Source organism: Oryctolagus cuniculus, chromosome 7 (assembly GCF_051225735.1).
Source record: "Oryctolagus cuniculus isolate XC-2025 breed Fujian yellow rabbit chromosome 7, ASM5122573v1, whole genome shotgun sequence".
Lineage (NCBI taxonomy): Eukaryota > Metazoa > Chordata > Mammalia > Lagomorpha > Leporidae > Oryctolagus > Oryctolagus cuniculus.
This window is the reverse complement of record NC_142873.1, coordinates 49,671,949-49,693,307: the sequence shown is the minus strand read 5'-3', so window position 1 is coordinate 49,693,307 and position 21,359 is coordinate 49,671,949. Positions and strand designations below refer to the sequence as shown.

General features: G+C 52.0%; 1 protein-coding gene across 11 annotated transcripts in view; it reads right to left on the bottom strand.

The window, feature by feature from the left end:
* PDZK1 (PDZ domain containing 1) overlaps positions 1 to 20,458 on the bottom strand; it is a 54,089-nt gene extending 33,631 nt beyond the window's left edge. For 9 of the 11 annotated variants that reach the window (XM_089336610.1, XM_089336611.1, XM_089336616.1 and 6 more), the window contains exon 1: positions 3,694 to 3,753. The gene's annotated coding sequence lies outside the window, so the exon portion shown is untranslated. 11 annotated transcript variants of the gene reach the window in all.
* Between the last annotated feature and the right edge of the window lie 901 nt (positions 20,459 to 21,359).

The window sequence follows — 21,359 nt, the reverse complement described above, 5'->3', positions numbered from 1 at the left end:
CATGCACAAAGCTTTGCACGGCCAACACAGTCTGAAGGTATCACAGCTTCTGAATTTCAAGAATCACCTATTCAAGTTATATTTAGGACCTGCTGCAGGACAAGTATGAGGGCACAATCCACATCAGACAGTACCCTGCCCTACAAAGAGCCTGGAGCCCAGTGAGGAGACTCAAAACCCAACCATGGAATAACAGCACAGGTGTTTGGATATTTACATGAAGATTCTGTTACACACATTGACTGAGCTTCTGCTGGCCTCCAGGAATCAGCCCAGGAACTCTGAGTCCAATTTAATCCTCATGGGTCATTTTACAAGGTGGGGAGGGGAACTGAAAAGTTCATTTCTCGTGGCTCTGTGGTTAAACAGATCCTGGATTCAAACCCAGATGGGTCCAGGCTTCTTTCACTATCTATCCTGCCTCCCAGCTGTGGGAAGTCATTCGACCTGGGAGAAAGAAGGCATTCCAGGCAGAAGGGACAGCACAAGTTACATTTGTGCAATGGTGACTGTGCAGAAAGCCCAGAGGGCATGTCGAAAGGATAGTCAGGTGAGAATGAAGCACCTTACACTAGGGTTTATGTCTTGCGTCCCCATCAACTTAAGTTCCCTTAAAAGCAAGGGTCCGTCACCCCAGTCTGTATTCTCACCCCCACCAGGTATGCACTCAATACAATTGGCAGAAAGACCATGGAATATTCTGGGTCTGATTATGTTCCTAATAGGACTTCATGGTTCCTTCCACCCAGCTTCGTGAATCCAGATTTGTGCCTCTAACCAGACTTGGTGCCTCAGAGGTTGATGGCTGGGGCTGGTGCTGTGACACAGTGGGCTAAGCCTCTGCCTGTGGCACCAGCATCCCATATGGGTGCCAGTTCATGTCCTGGCTGCTCCTCTTCTGATCCAGCTCTGCCGTGGCCCGGGAAGGCAGAAGATGGCCCAGGTGCTTGAGCCCCTGCATCCACATGGGAGACCCAGAAGCTCCTGGCTTCAGATCAGCCCAGCTCCAGCCATTGCAGCCATCTGGGGAGTGAACCCGCAGATCGAAGACCTTTGTCTGTCTCTCCCTCCATCTGTAACTCTACCTCTCAAATAGATAAAATCTTAAAAACTTGGCGGCCATCTCAAACCAAGAGCAGCTATCAGGTGGACTGGAGACCATCTTCCTTACTTAATCCAACTCCTGCCACGGCCTGGATTCCTCCACTCCCTGGGATTAAGCATATCACACAGCCGTCCAATGTTCATTGGAACAGCAGGCTTAGGTTGCACCAGGCACTATATGCATCCTCCCATTTAACCCTTATAACATCAGGTGCTAGGATCTACTGTGTCCATTTGCCCGATAAGGAAATAGTCTTATTATGTGTCCCAGGTCTGGTCTGGAACACAGCTTTCCGTTTCCAACACCGACACTTCTAACTGTGAGGCAAAGAGATGAAGGGAATCTGGACGGTGACTCATGAAAGTCTAAGGGGCCGGCGCCGCGGCTCACTAGGCTAATCCTCCGCCTAGCGGCGCTGGCACACCGGGTTCTAGTCCCGGTTGGGGCGCCGGATTCTGTCCCGGTTGCCCCTCTTCCAGGCCAGCTCTCTGCTGTGGCCAGGGAGTGCAGTGGAGGATGGCCCAGGTGCTTGGGCCCTGCACCCCATGGGAGACCAGGAAAAGCACCTGGCTCCTGGCTCCTGCCATTGGATCAGCGCGGTGCGCCGGCCGCAGCGCGCCGGCCGCGGCGGCCATTGGAGGGTGAACCAACGGCAAAGGAAGACCTTTCTCTCTGTCTCTCTCACTGTCCACTCTGCCTGTCAAAAAAAAAAAAAAAAAAAGAAAGTCTAAGGGAAGGGGTCCCGGAGGGCTGAGGGAAACACCTTCAGCTCCAGCTCACTACTCAAAACGTGAGGCTCATTTAATCCAGGTGGGACCAGCTGAGCCCCACCCAGGTGACCACATACCGGGGCAGCTTATCAAACAGCCTGTGGCTATTCTTCCAGGTCCTCCCCTGCCACAGTCATTTCCTAAACTTCTGTTCAGTGCCAGCTACTGTTTGAAGAGCAGGGAATGCAGGTTACCCACAGGGCAAGAGTCCTTCTCTCCTGAGGCTTAACATCTGGCAAAGGGGACAGCAGAAAGCAGGCAAGACCGCCTCTGAGGATAAAGGCCGTGAGTGACAGACAGCGGTGGGCTGGAGGAGGAAGCCTGTCCTTAGAAAGTCCTTCCTGGGGCGGTAACACTTGATCAAGCCTCCAGGATGTGCCCGAGTGGTTATCTGGGTGCACTGAAAGGACATCAGTGGTCATGTCAGCTCACCCCTTTATTTGCAGTTGAGCACACGGAGGCTCCTGGAGACTGAAAGCCTGGGACAAGGTCTCCTCACTGCCTGCAAGGCTGTTTCTTGCCACTGTTCTACAGATCCAAACATTCAAACGTAAGCATCTTCTGTTTGTGCTTTTCATACCCTCAAACACATTCTTCTAATTTTATTTTCAGTACAACCTTGGGGAAAAGCCGAGAGGCCTTCCTGTGGCTCCTATTGGTTGAGCGACTTGGCTAATGGCCAACAACAGAATCCAAACCCTGGCCATTTGTATTCCAGGTCGAGCTCCTTTCCCCCAGGTGCCCAGCAGCTGTCTAGCAGTGATCCATGAACCTAAGATATCATTCCTAATGACTGCATATTTCATGGTGCAGAGAATGCACAAAAGAGTCCAAAGCAAGAACAATTTCCTTGGCCATCCATCATAAAACTCCAAGTCCCCAGGTTCCATGCTGGGGAAAGACTGACTCCATGCGCCTGGACAGCTGAGGGCCGAGACAGTCAAACTCACCCCCCCACACACACACCTGGCACTTCTGGCTGCAGAACCAAAAACCTGGGTGCCACACTGCAGAGATTTTAGTAAATAAGGAAGAACTCGTTCCTCTCGCGGAGCAGGCCCAACCGTGTTCCTCACTGGATCCAACCCAGACCAGGAGTCTTGCTGGCTGGTGAACCCTTAGTAAGAGTAGTCTTTAAGTCCCCTGCCCCCTCTGCTTAGCAAATGAGCCCCTCGTGGCTCCCAAAACTGCCTGCATGTCACAATCATTGGGGGAGAACTTCAAAGTCACGATTTTTTTCTCCCGGGGGTCACATTAAACCAGGCAACTTCTAAACTACTGGGCAGATAGAGCCTGGGGGTGCTGTGTTTGACAATTCAGCTGGCCTAGGCATGCTCACTTCCTAGCCCTACAATGCAGTACAGGGACAAGAGGTGCCCGCTTTATTAACCAGCGGGAAAGGGAAGTTAACTGTGTCCTCTAAGATCTGCTTTCAGAAGGAAGTCTTCCCTAACACTCAAAGCCCTGGCACAGTAGAAAGCTCCTGGGACTGCGGCTTTGCTCCCTCTGGCTGCACATCCAGCGCCCACACAGCCCCGGGAGCTTTTTCTCACCTCAGTCTACCATTCCCTCCGCCACGCAGCCCTGACCGTGTAGCGGGTAGGGACATCTCCAGCAGAGAAAAAGAAAAATTCTCTGCGTGTGGACAAATCCCCAGCACCCCCACCCAGGCCCCCCAGCCCCAAAGGGCCTGGCTCCCTCCCCCAACCCCCAGCCTCTCTTCTGCCCTCAACAGTCAGCTACTCACTGAGCAAAACAAGGTCGCCTGGCCCGGGGGGCCAGCACCCTCGGCCCCGGGGACTGGGAGCGCGTCCTTACCTGCGTCTGGAACGAAGAGGAGCCGCTCTGTTCGCTCGGGAACTCTCTCTGCTGCTGAGCACTAGTCTTGGAACTCACTGGACTTTGAACAAAGATTGATTTAAAAGCTGATGTATTTAACAGGGACTTGTGGTCCGATGCAGGTGACCTCTGTCCTGCTCCCTGCCAGCTGGCTGCGCCCCGGGCTGCGGAGCCTGAAAAACCCTCAGCAAACCCAAGGCTCTCGCCCACTTGTCCCACCACGCTGGATACTGCTTCCGGCCTGCACCTCCCAGAGGTGGGGAGGGGAGAGGGGAGTAGTGGAGGGAGGGGCAGCCAGGGAGGAGGTGCCTCTGCCTTCCTTGGTTGTCCCTCTGGTGGGTGCCTTGGTCACACTCAACCAACACCCTGTCAAGAGCCTCTACTGCCCCCAGAACCAAGGTCAGGGCCAAGGCTCATCACCAGAGCATCCTCACACACCAAGGCCTTCCTGGGGAGCAGGGGCCTGTGCAACCCTCACCCAGCGGAAGGCCAGGGGGCCAAGAAGCCCTCAGCTTGGTCATCCTTCCTCCTCGCTGCCCTGGAAGTTCTTACTTGCCTACCCCCCAGGACTTCAGCGGGTAACGCACGCACGTGCTCTTAGCGCCCAGGCTCCCTTCTTATACACTCGCTTCCTTCTCCCTTTCTCACCTGAGCTTGCTGCTTCCCGTCTCCAATCTAGCTGATCTTTTGTTCCGCGCGCGCAGCGCTGCGCAGGCAAGCCCGGTGGAGCAGGTGGGAGGCATTTGCGCCAGCTCCTCTGCCCCGCTGCCCCCGCTGGGCGCCAGTGCCGTGCTCAGCCCCGGGATCTGCAGCTGACTCCTGTCAGCGGCACCCACGCAGGCAGCTCCAGCACCAGCTTCTCGCTGACCTGGATCCTCAACCCACACTGCAAATCAGGGCAAGAGACTGCTCCAGGCTGCGAGGCAAAGCAAAGGCAAACGAGGGGCCTCGCCCCTCCCCCTCCCCTCCCTCCCCTCCCCCCCCCATACTGGAAGGGTCACTTGTCAAGGCTCTACCCCCCACAAAGACATGAGCTGAGCCAATGGGTGAACGGCTTAAACCGGCAGGCATCTGAGGTGCTTCCTCGTACCAGGTCATCTTCTACCTGGAGGCTAGTGCCCTCTCGGCAGCCTGTTGTCTTCCAACGCAGCGAAGAGAATGAGAACACCTGGGTTGAGGAGCCACACACCCGGATTGCAATTCTGGTGTACCCTATCCCACGTGTTTGATGTGAAGTGATTCCTGCTTAACTCTCTGCCTCTCCCGCTCAGGGTTGTTATTACATTGTTTTCAGAAGTTTGTTTCTTAGGTTAAGTTAAACCACCCCTCACCTCCACCCTGTGGGCAGCACCTGTTATGTCCGCACACAACAGCTCTTCACATGTTTGAGCGCTGGTGCATCGATCCCACAGGCCTTCCTTTCTCCAAAACTCAAGAAAAGTGCTTCACCCTGGGAGATGGTCTAGTGGGGCTGTAGAAGGCCCCGTGACATCACTTGGTCTAGCCCTGCCAAAGTAACCTGGTACCACGGATGAGACTCGAAATTCAATAAGTCTCTAGCAGGCTAATTTTTAAGTTGATCACTTTGTATGGCCTATGAGTGACGTTATAAATATCCAAATAGCCTTTGGCAGAAAAAAGCCTCCCCCCCCCCAGAAGTCACTTAGTGACTTCAAGACTTGTTACATGATTTCCCAGCTGATATGCAAATCTTCTGAAAGTCACCAGGTAACAAGGGAAGTTTTAAGGCCAGGGCTCGCTCTCCAATGTGCAGATGGATGGCTGCCCACCTGCTTCATCAAACTACATGCCTAAAATAGATGAATCGTCCTGCATGTAAATAACAAATACCTTAAGGTTTTCAACTTAATATTTTTTGAAATAACATTTTTAATTTTCATTATATTTGTTTTAATTTAAAAAATTCAGCAGGAAAATAGAGCCTAAACCAGTAAAGTGTATTTTAACACTCCCCCCCAAAAAAAAGAGTGGAAAAAAGAAAAAAAGGCTTCTCTACCCCGTCCCCCTGTGGCCACCAGCCTTCCCTGTGCTGGTGCTGTGCTGGTTCAACACTAAGCAAAAGTGGGCAAGTTCTGGAAACAGCCAAACCATTTCCATGGAACACTCAGCTGAATCATAGTTGCCCTAACTTTAGATTTAACAAGGTCTGGGGTGGCTCTTAACTGATTATGGCAAATCAGAGTAAGTCTTTTTATTGACTGATATTGTTTATAGACCCAGACATCAGTGAGGAGGGAAAATAACTACCTATCTTGTGCCAGGTAAGCCTTGATAGCCGTTATCTTGCTTGACCTTCATCACAAACCTATGAGGTGATACCCCTCCTACAGATAAGAAAGCTTAAATTCACCTGGTTGATAATCCTGCCCGAGGATTGCAGAGCCAGCACTGCCCGGCCTGGCTCCTCAGGCAGTGTTTTGCCCAACTGGAGCAGGTGAGCTCTTGGATCCCTTCCAACCCTAAGTCTCCAAAATTCTAAATACCGTGTAAGGCAGCCCTATCCTTGAGGGTGCGTGGCGTTAAGTCCGGGTGTACCCGTAGAGGGCACATAGCTACAAGTTATGAACAGATTCTGTACTGAATCCGAAATCTCCCATGAATTGCTTTGTTTTGTTTCCTTGGGAGCTCAAGCTGGTTTGAGCTGTAGCAATGGAAGCACCTGGCAGCCTGGGCAGAGCCTTTTGCTTTTGTTGGGCAACTGGGCTGGGACCCCTGGGATGGGGAGGAAAACACCACAGCCTTGGCCAACGGATGTTCAACACTTGCCCGGGTGTTCCTGGATCACGCCAATAATTACCGTTGGTTACAGCCCAAGCATATCTCAGTCCAGACCTACAGCTGCAAATCTGCAGGAAACAACTCTTTTTTTCCCCCCTCCCACAAGCCAGACCAAGGTAGGAAGTAATCTCCCTGACCCCTTTTTCCCTGTTTTTTTTTTTTCTTCCATAAATATATCCCCTTTTAGCATCCTCATATGGTGTTTATTGATTATTTTCTGTCTCTCCCCTACCAGAATGCAAATTCCCCCAGGGCAAGGATTTGTATTTTTTCCATTGTGTCCGGAGTGCCTGGAAGATAAGCCTGGCCTAGAGTAACTTTCTGAAAGATGTTATTGAATGAATGACTCTCTTTGCCCACAGGACTTGTCTTCAGCCCACACTCTCGCTGAGAACAGACTTGGAGGGCCTCAGCTCTATGCAGGTTCTTAGTTCCTAGGTCCGATCTCCTGTTCCCAAGTAACCTGATGAAAATAAATTGCTTGGTTACCGGTTTCACCTTTCTCTTCATTTCTGGGCTTAGAGATTTCTTTTCCTTTCTTCTAAGCTCAAATAGCCATATGAAAAAAAAATTGATGTATTTTACCCAGTATTCCTATGAACTTTACAGAGGGAGCATTTTCAGATTACCTAGTCTGCCAGAAATGGTTCTACCACTTAATCGTTATGCTGCTTTCCAAAGACCCAGCTTTGGGGAGGCAGCCATTTAGCCTAGTGGTTAAGATGTTGGTAAAGATCCCTGCAGCACCCAACAATGCAGTCCTTGGGCTCAATAGCGGGAAGCCCAGCCCAGCTTCCTGCTAATGCAGACCCAGGGAGGCAGCAGTGATAGCTCAAGTAATTGGATCCCTGCCTACCACGTGGGAGGCCTGGACTGAGTGCCTTGCTCCTCCTGGCTTGCTGGGCATGAACCAGTGGATGGGATCACTGTCTCTCTTCCTCTCTGTGGCTCTCTCTCTTTCTCCTCCTCCTCCTCTTAAACACACACACACACACACACACACAAGAATTTTGGGTGTAAACTAGAGCATTGGATTGATCTCTCTCTCACTCTCCCTTCTCAGGGGGAAAAAATATACAAAGATCCAGCATTTCCCCTGCAAAACATAGATAATACTGACCACCTCAGAAAACTGCTCAGAGACTTAAGTAGGAAGACATTGGTAGAGGGTCGGTCCAGGCCTGGTAATGGCCCAGTATGTAATAACATTATTATAATTTCTTTTCTTTCTTTCTTTCTTTCTTTCTTTCTTTCTTTCTTTCTTTCTTTCTTTCTTTCTTTCTTTTTTTTTTTTTTTTTGCCAAGAATAAGCTCTCTTAATTTATGGGCACACATTGTTCAGACTCATGAAAACAAATGAGCTAGGAGTACACAGTGGGCAACTCAGGAGTTTAGAATGTTTGAGGGCAGCGTGGACAGCATTCTTACAACATCAAGTTTCGTGCAACTGGTCAAAAATGGAAAACTATAAAGACTTCTCAACGCTTCCAATACTCTTCCCATCACATCACACATAGAAATTGATCAGAATTGTACAGGTCAGTAGGTTAAGCAGAGGCAGTTTTTCAAAGGTGGAGTGACTTGGTTAGGGCCAACTACCCGATGCTGTCCAGACTCGTTCACCGAAGGTTGAAGGGATCAATATTTTGGCATACCTGTAGAAAACTGGAAAACATCTACAAAGAAACCTAAGTGAAGATCGTACACATTCAGGGATTGAAAACTTCAAGACTGTAAAGATATCAATTCTCTCCAAACTGATCTACAGATCAAAGTATTCTCAATCGAATTTCCACAGGATTTGTTTACTTTGCTTTTTGGTAAAACTTGACAGGCTAGTTTGAAAAATAAGAAAGAAGGAGTTGCTGTACTGGACAAGACAGTAATTATTACATCATGATATTGGCACAAGACAATGAACCAATGGAATAGATCAGAAAGCTCCCAAACAGACCCATACATATATTAATAGTTGACTTATGACAAAGAATAAAAGTAAATGCTAAGGATTTTTGAAAGGCCTAGAGAAACAGACAGAGTAAGATTTTCCATCTGTTGGTTCAATCTCCAAATGCCTGCAGCAGTCAGGGCTACATCAGCCTGAAGCCAGGGTCCTAGAATTCAATCCCGGTCTCCCACATGGGTGGCAGGGACACAACTACTTTGAGTCATCATCTGCTGCTTTCCATTGTGCGCATTGGCAGGAAGCTGGAATTGGAAGCGGAACCAAGACTCAAACTCAAGCGTTCCTATAGGGGATGTGAGTAGCCCAAACAGAAACTAAACCACTGTGCCAAACACCCACCGCTGATTGTTTTTTTTTCTTTTTTTTTAATAAAATGTCATGTATGTGTATGTCTGGTTTGTTTCATTCAGTTAGATGGTTGCGAAATTTACCTGTGTTGCCATGAATATTTGTAGTTCATTTGTCTTCATTGTAGGATTCCATTTGTACAATGTCCAAATGCATAGCAGGACTTGGGGGGATGCCTGCCTAGAAGGCGACCCTTTTGGGATACTAGTAAGATTCTAATTCCTGGTTTCTCAGTGTTTATGATTAATTATTGAGCTATGCATTTTCTTTCTAAGCACTTTTCTCTGTATATGTTATGCTTGACAAGGAGGCTAAGAAAGTAGACATTTTCAGCATTATAATATGTGTATGGTGGGAGTGACCTCCCTGAGGGTTTCAGCTGTGCTTGGCTCTGCCTGGTCCATTCAACAGTGGAAGGGATCCGTATCTTGGCATTCTAGTAACCTACCCACGGCACTCCAGAGCCTCTGACTTTTTTAATTATGGCAACATATAGATAACATAAAATGTACCACTTCAACCACTTTCAAATGCACACTTCAGTGGCATTCAGTGTTGTCATATGGTTGGGCGGCCATCATCATTGTCCAGCTCCAGAACTTTTCCCTCCTGCAAAAAATGAAACTCGGAACCCATTCAACACTGACTTCCCACTCTTCCCTCCCCCAGACCCTGACTTCTTGTCATATTCACAAGAAAGTGGATCAGAGGTGGAGCAGGACTCAAACCCAGGCACGCTGACATGGAATGCAGGCATCCCAAAGAGCATCCCAATTCCACCACCTTCTTCCACCTTTTTGGCTATTGTACATAACATTGCCATGAACACAGATGTATAAATGGGCAAACGGGTTCAACTCTCTGCTTTCAATTTTTTGTGTATGCCTAGAAGGAGAATTGCTGGATAATATATATTTTTTTAAGATTCATTTATCTATTTTAAAGGCAGAATAACAGAGAAGGAGAGACAGACAGAGAGAAAGATCTTCCATCCTCTGGTTCACTCACTTTTTGCCTGGAATAGCAGGGGCTAGCCCAGGCCAAAGGCAGGAGCTCAGAACTCCATCTGCATCTCCCATGAGTGCGGCAAAGACTCAAGCACTTGGGCCATCATCCAGGGCTTCCCAGGCACATTAGCAGGAAGCTGGATTGGAAGCAGTGTAGCCAGGACTTGAACCAGCACTCTGATATGGGATATGGGCGTCCCAAGGGGCAGCTTAACCCACTGTGCCAAATGTCTGCCCCTTCATATATTTAGTTTTGTAAGGAACTACGTACTGTTATCCACAGTGGCTCCACCATTTTATGTTCCTACCAGCAATGCAAAAATGTTCCTATTTCTCCACTTCCTTGTGAACCCCTGTTTTCTGGTTTGTTGAGTTTTTGTCAGCATCTGGTTATGGGTATGAGATGACACCTCATCATGGTTTCGATTTGTATTTCCCTGAAAATTTATGATGTTGAACAGCTTTTCATGGACTTACTGGTCACTGATATCCTCTGTGAAGAAATGTGTATCCTTTCCTCATGTTAAAAATCAGCTTGCTTTTGTTGCTATTGAGTTAGACCACCCCAATCCTTTGACTGTGAAGCAAAGACCACAAAGGGGAAGTAGCTTAGCCAAGGTTATCCCAAGTTCACGGCAGAGCCATGGCTGAACTCTGTACTTTTGCTTCTTTGGCCAGCACTCTTTCTGCTCTACCTATCTGCCTGGCTCGGAAGAGACCATCCCTGAACTCCACAAATTCTTACTCCCACTTCAGGTACGATAGCCCCGGTCCTACCTTGCCTGTTAGTCGCTCATTAACTTACTCTGGGCCCAGCTTTTCAAGCTCCAGTGGTTCTCTGTCCCTGTCCAGAGTCAATGTTTATGACAGTCAGCCTTTCCTCCGCCCTGTGTGACTCCAGCCTCATCCACCACCCGGAGAAGCGGCCAGGGAAGTCTGCATTCCTCTGGAGGAATGTATTAGTCCAGGGTCCAGATGCAGGACTGAGATAAATGTTTTACAGCAGGGCAAGGAGATGTGTGGGAGGAGGGACACACATGGTAGCCCCACATGACTGTTGAGTGGAACTCAGGGGTCCAGGACAGGGAGGACCCCTGGGGAGCTGTGAATTATTAACACAAGCAAGTTGGCTGCAAAGGATGTTTATATAGTCTCTCTCTCTCTCTCTCTCTCTCTCTCTGTTCTCAGCTAAGGAGTCAGAATGCATAACTCTTTCCTACCAGAAGAAAAACTGAGGAATGTGGTGCCAGCGTGTGGTGTAGTGGGTGCCAGTTCGTGTCCCAGCTGCTCCTCCTCCAACCCAGCTCTCTGTTTATGGCCTAGGAGGGCAGTGCAGGATGGTCCAGGTGCTTTGGGGAGTGAGCCAATGAATGGGAGCATGCTGGCTCTCTCACTTTCTCCGCCCCTGCTCCCCCCACCCATCCCTGCACCCATGTGGGAGACGAGGAGGAGGCTCCTGGCTCCTGGCTTTGGATTGGCCCAACTCCGGCTGTTCCTGCCATTTAGGGAGTGAATCAGCAGATAGAAGACCTCTCTCTCTGTCTCTCCTTCTCTCTATCTGTGGCTTTGCCTCTCAAATAAATAAATAAAATCTTGGGGGGAAAAAAAAGAAAAAGAAAAACTGAGGAGCAGAGAAAGAATCTGCCAGGTTCCTGCACGTCCCCAGGTCTGGGAACTCTTGGAGTGTGGATTACTGGGACTCCACTTGCCGTTTCTGAGAGCTACAGGAACAATCAGTGGCCCTGGGGAAGTTTGAATCTGGGGGCTTCTCAAGGTCCCCCAGAGGGACAGGCTAGGGAGCAGGAGAATTGCAAGGAAAGCACCAGGCATCTCGAGGCCACCGCCTCGGCCTGCCCCACCCTGCACTGGGACACCAGGGGTGATTCCCTGCAGAGGTAAAAGGCCAGTGAGAGAATCAGGAACCAGGAGCAGCCCAGTGGCCCAAGTCCTGACTGACTGATTAACTGATTGGTTTGGAGGCCGAGAGACAGGGAAAGAGATAAAGACAGAGATAGAGAGATGAATAAGAAAGAGATGGCTGGGGGCGGGGAGCAGGGAGAGGAGAAAGTGAGAGAGACAGTGTGCTCCCATTCACTGGCTCACTCCCCAAATGGCTACAACACCCAGGGCTGGGCTGGGCCAAAACCAGGAGCAGGAAACTCAATCCAGGTCTCCCAGGTGGGTGGCAGCAACCCAACTACTTGAACTATAACCTTCTGCAGCCCAGGGTCTGCATTAGCTGGAATCAGGAACTGGAGCAGGGATGAAGCCAGACACTCAGTATGGGGTGTGGGCATCCTGACCAAACGCCCACCTGTGGCCTGCTTGAAAAGCCGCCCTGCCTCAAAGCACCGCTCCGTGCTATGAGAGTGGCCCCAGTGCCTGCTGACTTTTGTTTGTTTTGTTTTGACAGGTAGAGTTATAGACAGTGAGAGAGAGAGAGACAGGTTTTCCTTCCATTGGCTCGCTTCCCAAATGGCCGTTGCGCCAATCCGAAACCAGGAGCCAAGTGCTTCTTCCTGGTCTCCCACGTGGGAGCAGGGGCCCAAGCACTTGAGCCATCCTCCACTGCCCTCCTGGGCCACAGCAGAGAGCTGGACTGGGAGAGGAGCAACCAGGACTAGAACCCAGCACCCATATGGGATGCCGGCGCCGCAGGCAGAGGATTAACCAAGTGAGCCACGGCGCCGGCCCCGCCTGCTGACTTTCTAGCTGTGCCCACAGTGTTTCCCCACTGCTTAGAATTCATTTTTTTTTTAAGAGTTATTTTATTTATTTGAAAGGCAGAGTTACAGAGAGAGATAGAGAGAGAGAAAGAAAGAGATCTACTATCTGCTAGTTCACTCTCCAAATGGCCACAACAATTGTGGCTGGGCCAGGCTGAAGCCAGGAGCCAGGAGCTTCTTCCAGGTCTCCCACTTGGGTGCAGGGTCCCAAGCATTTGGGCCATACTCTATTGCTTTCCCAGGCACATTAGCAGGGAGCTGGATTGGAAGTGGAGCAGCCAGGACTTGAACCAGTGCCTATATGGGATGCTGGCACCGCAAGCAATGACTTTACCCATTGAGCCACAGCACTGGCCCCGCACTGCCTGGAATTCTAACCCACCAGCAAAGAGACAATGCTTGCCCTCTTCCCCTACTTTCGAGTCACAGGATGAGTATGGTCGCTGCTGACTTGCCTCCGGGTGGAGTGTGGTCTCAGCAGTGGGTCCTGTGCTCAGCATGGCCTGCTTCTTTCCCCTGGATCAGACTGGAAACACCCAGGAAGGCAACTCATGGAACTCAGGACATCCCTGCATCAAAGAATCAGGCATAGAAAGGCCTGCGTCTTTTTTGGAATCTCTGGGAAGGCTAAGAAACACAGATGTCACAAAGTGTAGGAGGACAATTTTCCCAACTCCTTCGGCCAAAGACAGAGCCGGGGAGAGTCGGGGAGAGAGAAGCCCAGTGGGGGATTCACCAGGTGCAGCTCTATGGGAGGGGGTCTTCTGCTGCTACCTTGGTGTCCAGGAGGGAGCTCAGCTGGGGAGAGGAGCATTCTCTTTGTATTTCTTTGTATTTATTTGAAAAGGAGAGAGAGAGAGAGAGAGAGAGAGAGAGAGAGAGAGAGAGAGAGATGTTCCATCTACTTCTTTACTTCCCAAATGCCCACAACAGCCAAAGCTGGGCCAGGCCAAAGCCAGGAGCCTGGGATTCCATCCGAGTCTCCCATGTGGGCGGCAGGGACCCAAGTACTTGACCCATCACCTGCTGCCTCCCAGGATGGGCATTAGCAGGAAGCGGAACCAGAAGCAAGAAGAGCGGGACTGGAAGCAGGCACTGTGATACGGGACATGGGCGTCCCAGGCGGCAGCGTAACTTGCCGCCCCAGGATACACGCCCTCCCCCAACCCTGCTCCACATTCTCCTTGTTACTTCACACAGCAGCAGGTGGCCTCGCAGTGGTGGGCGAGGCGGGCCCCAGCCATTGCTGCAGCCATGTCTGCCATGAGGCTGCTATGTCCTGGGGAATCTCAGGTTGCTCCACGGAAATCCATTTGCGGAGCAGGTGGCAGTGTTGCTGCTGCCACACTGGCCCCACGGGCCGGACCTGCCTTGTGCAGGAGGCCTGGCTGCAACCAGAGGCCGCATCCTCTGTGGCCAGGGAGGAACACCTCAGTAGCTCAACCGGGTTTTCTTGTCCTTTTATTAAAAAAGAGCTTGAGGACTAAATTCCAGCCAGGACTGGACAGCAGAATCGAGGAAGAGAGATGTTCTTCCCAGGGCATGCCCCGACGCCCAGAACCCAAACCCTCACAACCACCGTCTGTCTCCACCATAAAAGAGTCCTGACTCCCTTCTCACATGACACTGGGAGGACTCGGGGCTGAAGGCCAGCAGTGACAGCACTGGGGGCAGGGTGGGGGAGGGGCTGAAATGCCTAGGCAGCTTTGTTCCCAGTGCCCTCTGGCCTGGAGCCTTGGTTTCCTTCCAGAAAGCTGCTGGCTGTGCCCGGGTGTCAGGTCGCCATTCTCCAGGGGAGAAGCTGGGCCTCCCTCTGGGCTCCTGGAGCTAGCGGGGGCTTCAATGCACCTCTCAGCCCTGCTGACCTAGCCCCAGGGCCATCACAAAGCAAACAGGAACCCCAAACCATGCCAAGCGTCAGAGGTGCTCTCGCAGCCCACAGAGTCACACACACGAGGAGCCTTGGGTGGGTGCAGCCCAGGCAGCCGCATGGGGAAACGTGGCCGAACAGTTGGTGTAGTATTTACTCTCTGCATGCAGGCACAGGCTCTGGCTGCTTCAGGGCCTGAAAGTCCAATACGGATGAGTTAACCATGGAAATCAGTCACAAAAAGCTAAAGTGGTTGGGGTTGGTGCTGTGGCATAGTGGGCTAAGCCTTTGCATCCCATATGGCCACTGTGGCTACACCACTTCCAATCCAGCTCTCTGCTGTGGCCTGGGAAAGCAGTAGAAGATGGCCCACGTGCTTGGGCCCCTGCACCTGCATGGGAGACCCGGAAAAAGCTCCTGACTCCTGAATTCGGGTGGGCTCAGGTCTGTCCGGCCATTGCTGCCATTTGGGGAGTGAATCAGCAGAATCAACAGATGGAAGACCTCTCTGTCTCTCCCTCTTTCTGTCTATAACTCTAACTCTCAAATAAATAAGATCTTAAACAGTGGTCTAGGGGTGGCCTTGTAGCTTGTGAAACTGGCATAAAATATCTGAGCCCTGGTTCAAGTGCCAGCTGCTCAGCTTCAGATCCAGCTCCCTGCTGCTGCACCTGGGAGGCAGAGGATGATGGTCCAAGTACTGGGGCTGTGCTGTCCACATAGGAAACCCAGGGTCCCGGCTTGGTGATCATCTGGGGAGTGAATCAGCAGATGGAAGATGGCTCTCTCTCCCTCCCTCTCTCTCTCTGTCATTCATCTTTTTTTTAAAAAAAAACTGCTAAAGTGATCTTTGATTCTGAGCTTGGGCAGGTGGCATGTCTGAGCCACACACCTGGTAAAGAACTTGATGACCTGGACTGTGTTCGTGACAAGGACACGTGGAAGGAGCTGGGGCTATGTGCCCTGAAAGGAGAAATGTTGGGGAGAATGATTAACTTTCTCCAGTGACTTCCAAGTAGGAAAGGAAACCCAGCTGATGATACCAGAGACATCTGCTGAGTACTTACCAAGTGCCAAGCACCAGGCTCAGTGTTTTATGTTCTTCGTTTAACCGCAATACCAGTCCGATGATGGAAGTGCTATGATTATTCCCGTTCTGCAGATGGGAAAAATTCAGAAACGTGGAGTGACTTGCCCACAGCCACATGGGAGTGGTGGGATCCAGACTGGAGCCCAGGCGGTGGGCTCCCGTGGCCATGATGGAACTGCCGTCCGCAGACGTGTTCCTTGTGGAGCCCTCAGCAGAACTGGGAGCATCGCTTGGAAGACAAATGAGGCGGCTCTGAAGACAACATGGGCGATGAATTGTTAAATAACCGGGAGTGTTCCACTCAGGACTATGCAGGCAGATGACGCCAGAGGTGTTACAGGGGGCAATTTGCAGGGAGTAGCAGAGCGGCAGTGGCGGTGGCAGCACCTGGAACCTGTTAGGAGCTCATAGCTGGCCTGGGCCCCACTGCCTGCATTTTAACGAGCCCTCTGGGTGATTCTGATCAGTACACTCAAGGTTGAGGAGCACAGAAGATTCTGCACACTGCAGGGACTGGACTGGGTGATAGCTACAGCCGCTCCCCATTCTGAAGCCCACAATTCTACAGCAGTAAGACAAAAACGGGGTTTAGCATCCACTGTAGCATCTTGGAAACAATGTATTATTTGCTAAATTGTGTTGCTGAAATTCAGGTACCTTGGATACTTAAAAGCCCTCAAAATAAATACGTGGGGGCCTGTGGGTGACCAGCTGTAGGGGCTGGATTCTAACTATACCTCAGTTGCTTCGCTGGTTTCCAAACAAGCTGTGCTAAGTCGTTGTTCCACCATGCTGGCTCCTCTTCTTTCTATACCTGAAAAAACCCTGGACTTTCTTTCAAAGCTTAATTCAAATCTCATTTTGCCATGCAGTGCCCAACAGTGTGGCCCACAGGCATTCTCCCCTCTTTGCCTCCTTCCTGGGGTTTCTCTCGCTTACGGGGCACGCACAACACTAGGTGTCTCCTGCCTCGTCTCGTGCAGGTGCGGGCGCACTGTTCTCAAGGCCACGAGCACACACCGCCACTCAGCGAGGCGCCATCCCACACAGCATGGGAAGAAAGCTATGTTCAGCTCTCCGCGGGAGGGAAGGGCACCGCAGGGCTGGTGAACCGGAAGCCCGCAGTGAATCAATTTCCACCTCTGAAGGCTGCAGAACGACAGGGTGCAGGCACTAATCAGCAGAAGTGCGCATGTCTGCACGCGCTCGGCCCAGCCCAGCCACTGCCGCAGCCCTGGTTCTCTTCAACGCTCTTGACCTCTTGACGTTCGAAGGGTCAGGTTTTACAGCCCCTGGCTGATGGAATGCTGAGTGTCCTCACAGCCGGCCTGCCAGGCACCCACCAAGGCTGGCCGGAACAAGTCTCCATTTTAGCAAACACAGCTCCTGCTTTTCCACTGTCACAGAAACAGCAGAGAAAGATCTTGGGACCCCAGAAACCAGGCTTTCTTTAATGAAGTTAAGTGGGGGCAGGCACCCTGGTCCCGGGACCACGGTGGTGGTGAGAAACCCCCATCCCAATAAGAGTCCCCATCCCCCGAGGCCTGGCAGGAGAGCGAACCGTGCTGATGGGAGATCACCTGCTGTGTGATGGCTTCAGCAGCTCTCACTGGGAGGACCTCAAACCCCTGGGCACTTGACCAAGCAGCCGGTAGGGCCACCTGGCACTCACATCACAGCAACACAAGGGTGAGCCTGATGTGGGATTACTCACGCAAGATCTCCCCGGCCCACTGCTCACAGCACCCCTGAGCTCCCGCTTAGTCCTGGCGGCTGTTTGCTCCTGAACCATGGGACTCTTGCTGCGTCCCCTCTGGCTCAGGCCCTGGGCCAGCCTTGCAGGGCTTAAGAGCCTAGAAAAGCTTCAGACCAGGGCCCTAGCGCCCTGAGTGCCCAGCCTGGGAGCGCAGCAGTGAGCACTGCAGCCCCCCCAGCCGGCAGCGACTCCCAGGCAGGGGGCAGAACAGAGGGAGCTGCGGAAGTGAGGTCAGTCACCCTCTGCTTTGGCTACCCTTTCGCTCCACATCTCCCCTGCTCTCCCTCACTCCAGCCTCCTCCACGGCTCCCTGGCACCTCCTGTACTTAGAGCTTCTAGTCCCCAGCGCGTCTACTCTCAGTTCTCACCTGTTGGGAATCAAGTGACCAAGCTCCACGCCTCAAGGTACAGAAGATAATTTCAAGGGTGTTTTTTCTCAGCCCTCTCGGGATCTTAGTCTATTTCTAATGCAAAAATAAAAAAGAGGGGCCGGCACTGTGGCACAACAGGTTGAGCCTCCACCTGCTTGCTATATGGGCGCAGGGTCGAGTCCCAGCTGCTCCATTTCTGATCCAACTCCCTGATAATGTACCTGGGAAAGCAGTGGAAGATGGCCTAAGTGCTTGGGCCCCTGCACCCACATGGGAGACCCAAATGAAGCTCCTGGCTATGGGGGAGTGAACAAGCGGGTGGAAGACCTTGCTGTCTTTCTGTTTCTCTCTGTAACTCTTTCAAATAAATAAAAATAAATCTTAAAAATAATAAAAAGGAGGGGGGATGGAGGAGGAGGGGAGGAACTGGAGGCTGAGGTGGAGGGGAGAGAGGAGGTGAGTCCTCAGTGGGGGTGGGGGAAAGAGAGGCAGGAAGACCCCTGACTGCTAAAACCCGGTCTGTGGTTTTCAAAGACTGGCGGTGACAGTGATGAAGGCCGGCGATGACGGAAGTGGGGAGATGCGGCTTAAAAGACCAAAGAGTAATTTGAGGGCTGAGAGCTCCTTCAGCCTGAGCCCGGAGGCGGAGAGAGGGAAGAAGACTTCTGTTCCGAGGTAAAGAGGCCTGGCAGGGACCCGGGGTCGGAGCCGCGGGGTGGCTTCAGGGAGGTCCCCGGGAAAGCTGCTTCTTGAAGGGGAAAGTTCCCTGCCCTCCGGAGTCCGGGGGGACCAGGGCTGCCTGTGAGGGTGGCCGGTGCCATGTTCTTTGTGGACTCTCTGGCCCATCCTGAGGTTCCTTGAATGGTGAGCGGCTGAGGGAGCGTGTGGAGGTGCCTTCCCACTCCTCCAGGCACTTTGTTCTGCTAGGCGCTGGGGAGGGGCAGGTGAATGTCAAGGGGTCATCTTTTTGTTACTACAGAGGAGATGAAGGAGAAAGAACTCCAGGGGGGAAAGTTACCAAGATTCCAAGATTCAGATCAACCCTCTACCAGATCAACCCTCCAGACCTGGGCTGGGACAGTCCCACCCTCAAGGCTCCGTGGAGCTTGGAGGTGGCCCTGAGGGGGACCTAAGGTTGTGTGCCCTGGGGATAGATACAGCAAGGCAGGTTCCCAGCCACTGGAGTGTGTGTAGCAGAGTAAACCCAGACATTCTGGGCTGGGGGAAAAAAAAAACGGCTTAGAGATAATTTCCCTCAAGTTCCAAAGACCTCCTCCGAAGAATCAGGAGGCATGGTTGCCTCATTCCCTCTCCCCCACCCCCGCCCTGTGCCACCCGTGGAGCCTGGACCGCAGCAGTTCTTAACTGAGAATGACTCATTCATTCATCCTTAACCATAAATACATTCATTCCTGGGCTCTGTGAGTTTGGGAGGAAAAATACATCTGTATTTTCACCTGTCTCTACGTGAAAGGTAGCAGTTGTTTCTATTATGAATGTAGGCAATAAATCACAGTAGAATTTGCCGTTGATAGAAATCGCAGGTATTTTCCAATCTCATTAGAGTTCATGCCGAGTTCGCCAAGCATCATTCATGCTCATGACTCCTATGAAATTACTGGAGTAACTGGGCCAGCACTGGGTCTTAAGGAGCATGGGTCTCCTGGGTCACTCGTGCTTCTAACGTCTTAAGATGATTTGCTTTCTTTGTTATCCTCTGTATTTTATTTCATGAATTTTCAAATGTTATTCTGAGAGGGGGGCTCCACGGACTTCAACAGACCACCAGAGGGACCCCAGCCAAGAAGCCCCACTCTGCTGTGTTGAGAGGGGTCAGGGCAGAAGCTCTGTTTGCTCACAAGCCTGGTTCTACTTGGGTTATGGAGGGTGGCAGGGTGGGAAGCCCCTTCACAGCTGCAGATGAGATCCGGACTCCAGGAGGTGTCCGTGGAACTCAAAGCTGACCCCCGGCTCCTCTGAGAGGCTAGATCCAGGCTTTGGCGCCAGGGGGAATAAGCTGCTTTCTCACTATCTTGTCGCATCAGACAGTCCACACTCTGCACAAAACCTTGGGCAAACCTCTAACTTTTAACCACCTCGGAAGTCCTGCCAGGGAGCTTCAAACACAAGCTGAGCCTGGTAAAGTAACCCGTCCTAGATCACGTGAAGACTCCAGGACCAGTACTCAAAGGGCTGGGGGAGGGGGCAGTGTGCTGTCCTCTGCAATCTTCTGCCCAGCTGCCTCACGGTTCTGAGAGCCCATAGCCCCTTCAACCCCTCTCTCCCTCATCCAAAGCAGTTCAGGGGCCCCAAGGAAGACTCAGGGGTGAGGATGCCAAGTTGATCGGCACCCTCCTTCCCGCTCCAGGCATCGCCACCTTCTAGGACGCAGGGAGCTCAGCAAGTTGCCAGACTCCTTGGCCCCCTCCCCGCCCCACTTCAGAAAGCCAGTTCCCTCTGGCTGCATCCCCGGGACCCACCTTGCTCACACACACCCCCTCCCCGCGCTCCTGGCCGCTGACCCGCGCGGGCGCAGGTGCAAGGTCGCGTCGGCTGCGGCTGGAAGGCAGCGCCCTCTAGCGGTCAGAGTGCAGAAGCCGCGGGGCCCGGCCCGCACTACCGAGGCGTGCTACCGCTGCGGGGCGCCAAGGTCACTTCTTGGAAGCGCACCCCATTGCCCCCGGCTGCCCCCAGCCCCGAAGAAGGACCCACGACGGCTTACACGCTCCGCTCTCCCTCGGCCTTAGGTACCGCGAGGCCGGGCCACGCCGCTGAGTGTCTCGCCGCATCCGAGCCTGCGAGCCGAGCCGGCTCTCGCGTGCGCTCTTGGAAGCAGTCCCTACCCCGCGTCACCCCCACCCCCATCCCGCTGCACCAAGCCCTCAGAAAGCTCGCCCAGAGAAGGGACATGACCTTCTCAGCGCCTTCCCAGTGCTGAGCCAGTCCTGGAAGCCAAATGCCCCACTCCCCGCCTTGCGTCACCCACCGAATCCCGTTCCCGCACTCCTCATTCAGAATTTCCCCTCTCCTAGTCCTGAGGATTATGCTTCTGACCTGATTACTGCTACTACAGCTCTCCTGGGTGGCAGCTCTGGGCGAGGACAGACACCAGACTCCAAGATCAAGACTCTCCTAACCTGGCTTAGCATCCTAGCTCCTGCGCGGAGCAAGTGTGATTTTTGTGAAGTCACAAGATCTCTCCTAGCCTCTGTATGCTTAGTACACAGGATAAATTAAATAACAGCTCAGTGCTTTCTAAGAACTAAACACAGTCGTGTATGTGGATGTACCTGGACCTTGTATATTCCTTTCAATGTGAAGAACCCCTATAAATCATCAGGCTGGGCCGACGCAGTAGGTTAATCTCCGGCCTGTAGTGCCACCATCCCATATGGGCGCCGGTTCGAGTCTCGGCTGCTCCTCTTGGAGCAGTTCTCTGATATGGTCTAGGAAAGCAGTAGAAGATGGTCCTAGTGCTTGGGCCCCTGCACCCTTGTGGGAGACCCAGAAGAAGCTCCTGGTTCCTGGCTTCGGATCTGCCCAGCACCAGCCACTGCAGCCATTTGGGGAGTGAACCAGTGGATGGAAGACCTCTCTCTCTGTCTCTTCCTCTCACTATTTGTAACTCCACCTTTCAAATAATAAATTCTAAATAATAATAATAATCATGGCTAACTTTATTTTGTTTTTGAGCTCTGGCTGTGTGCCACTC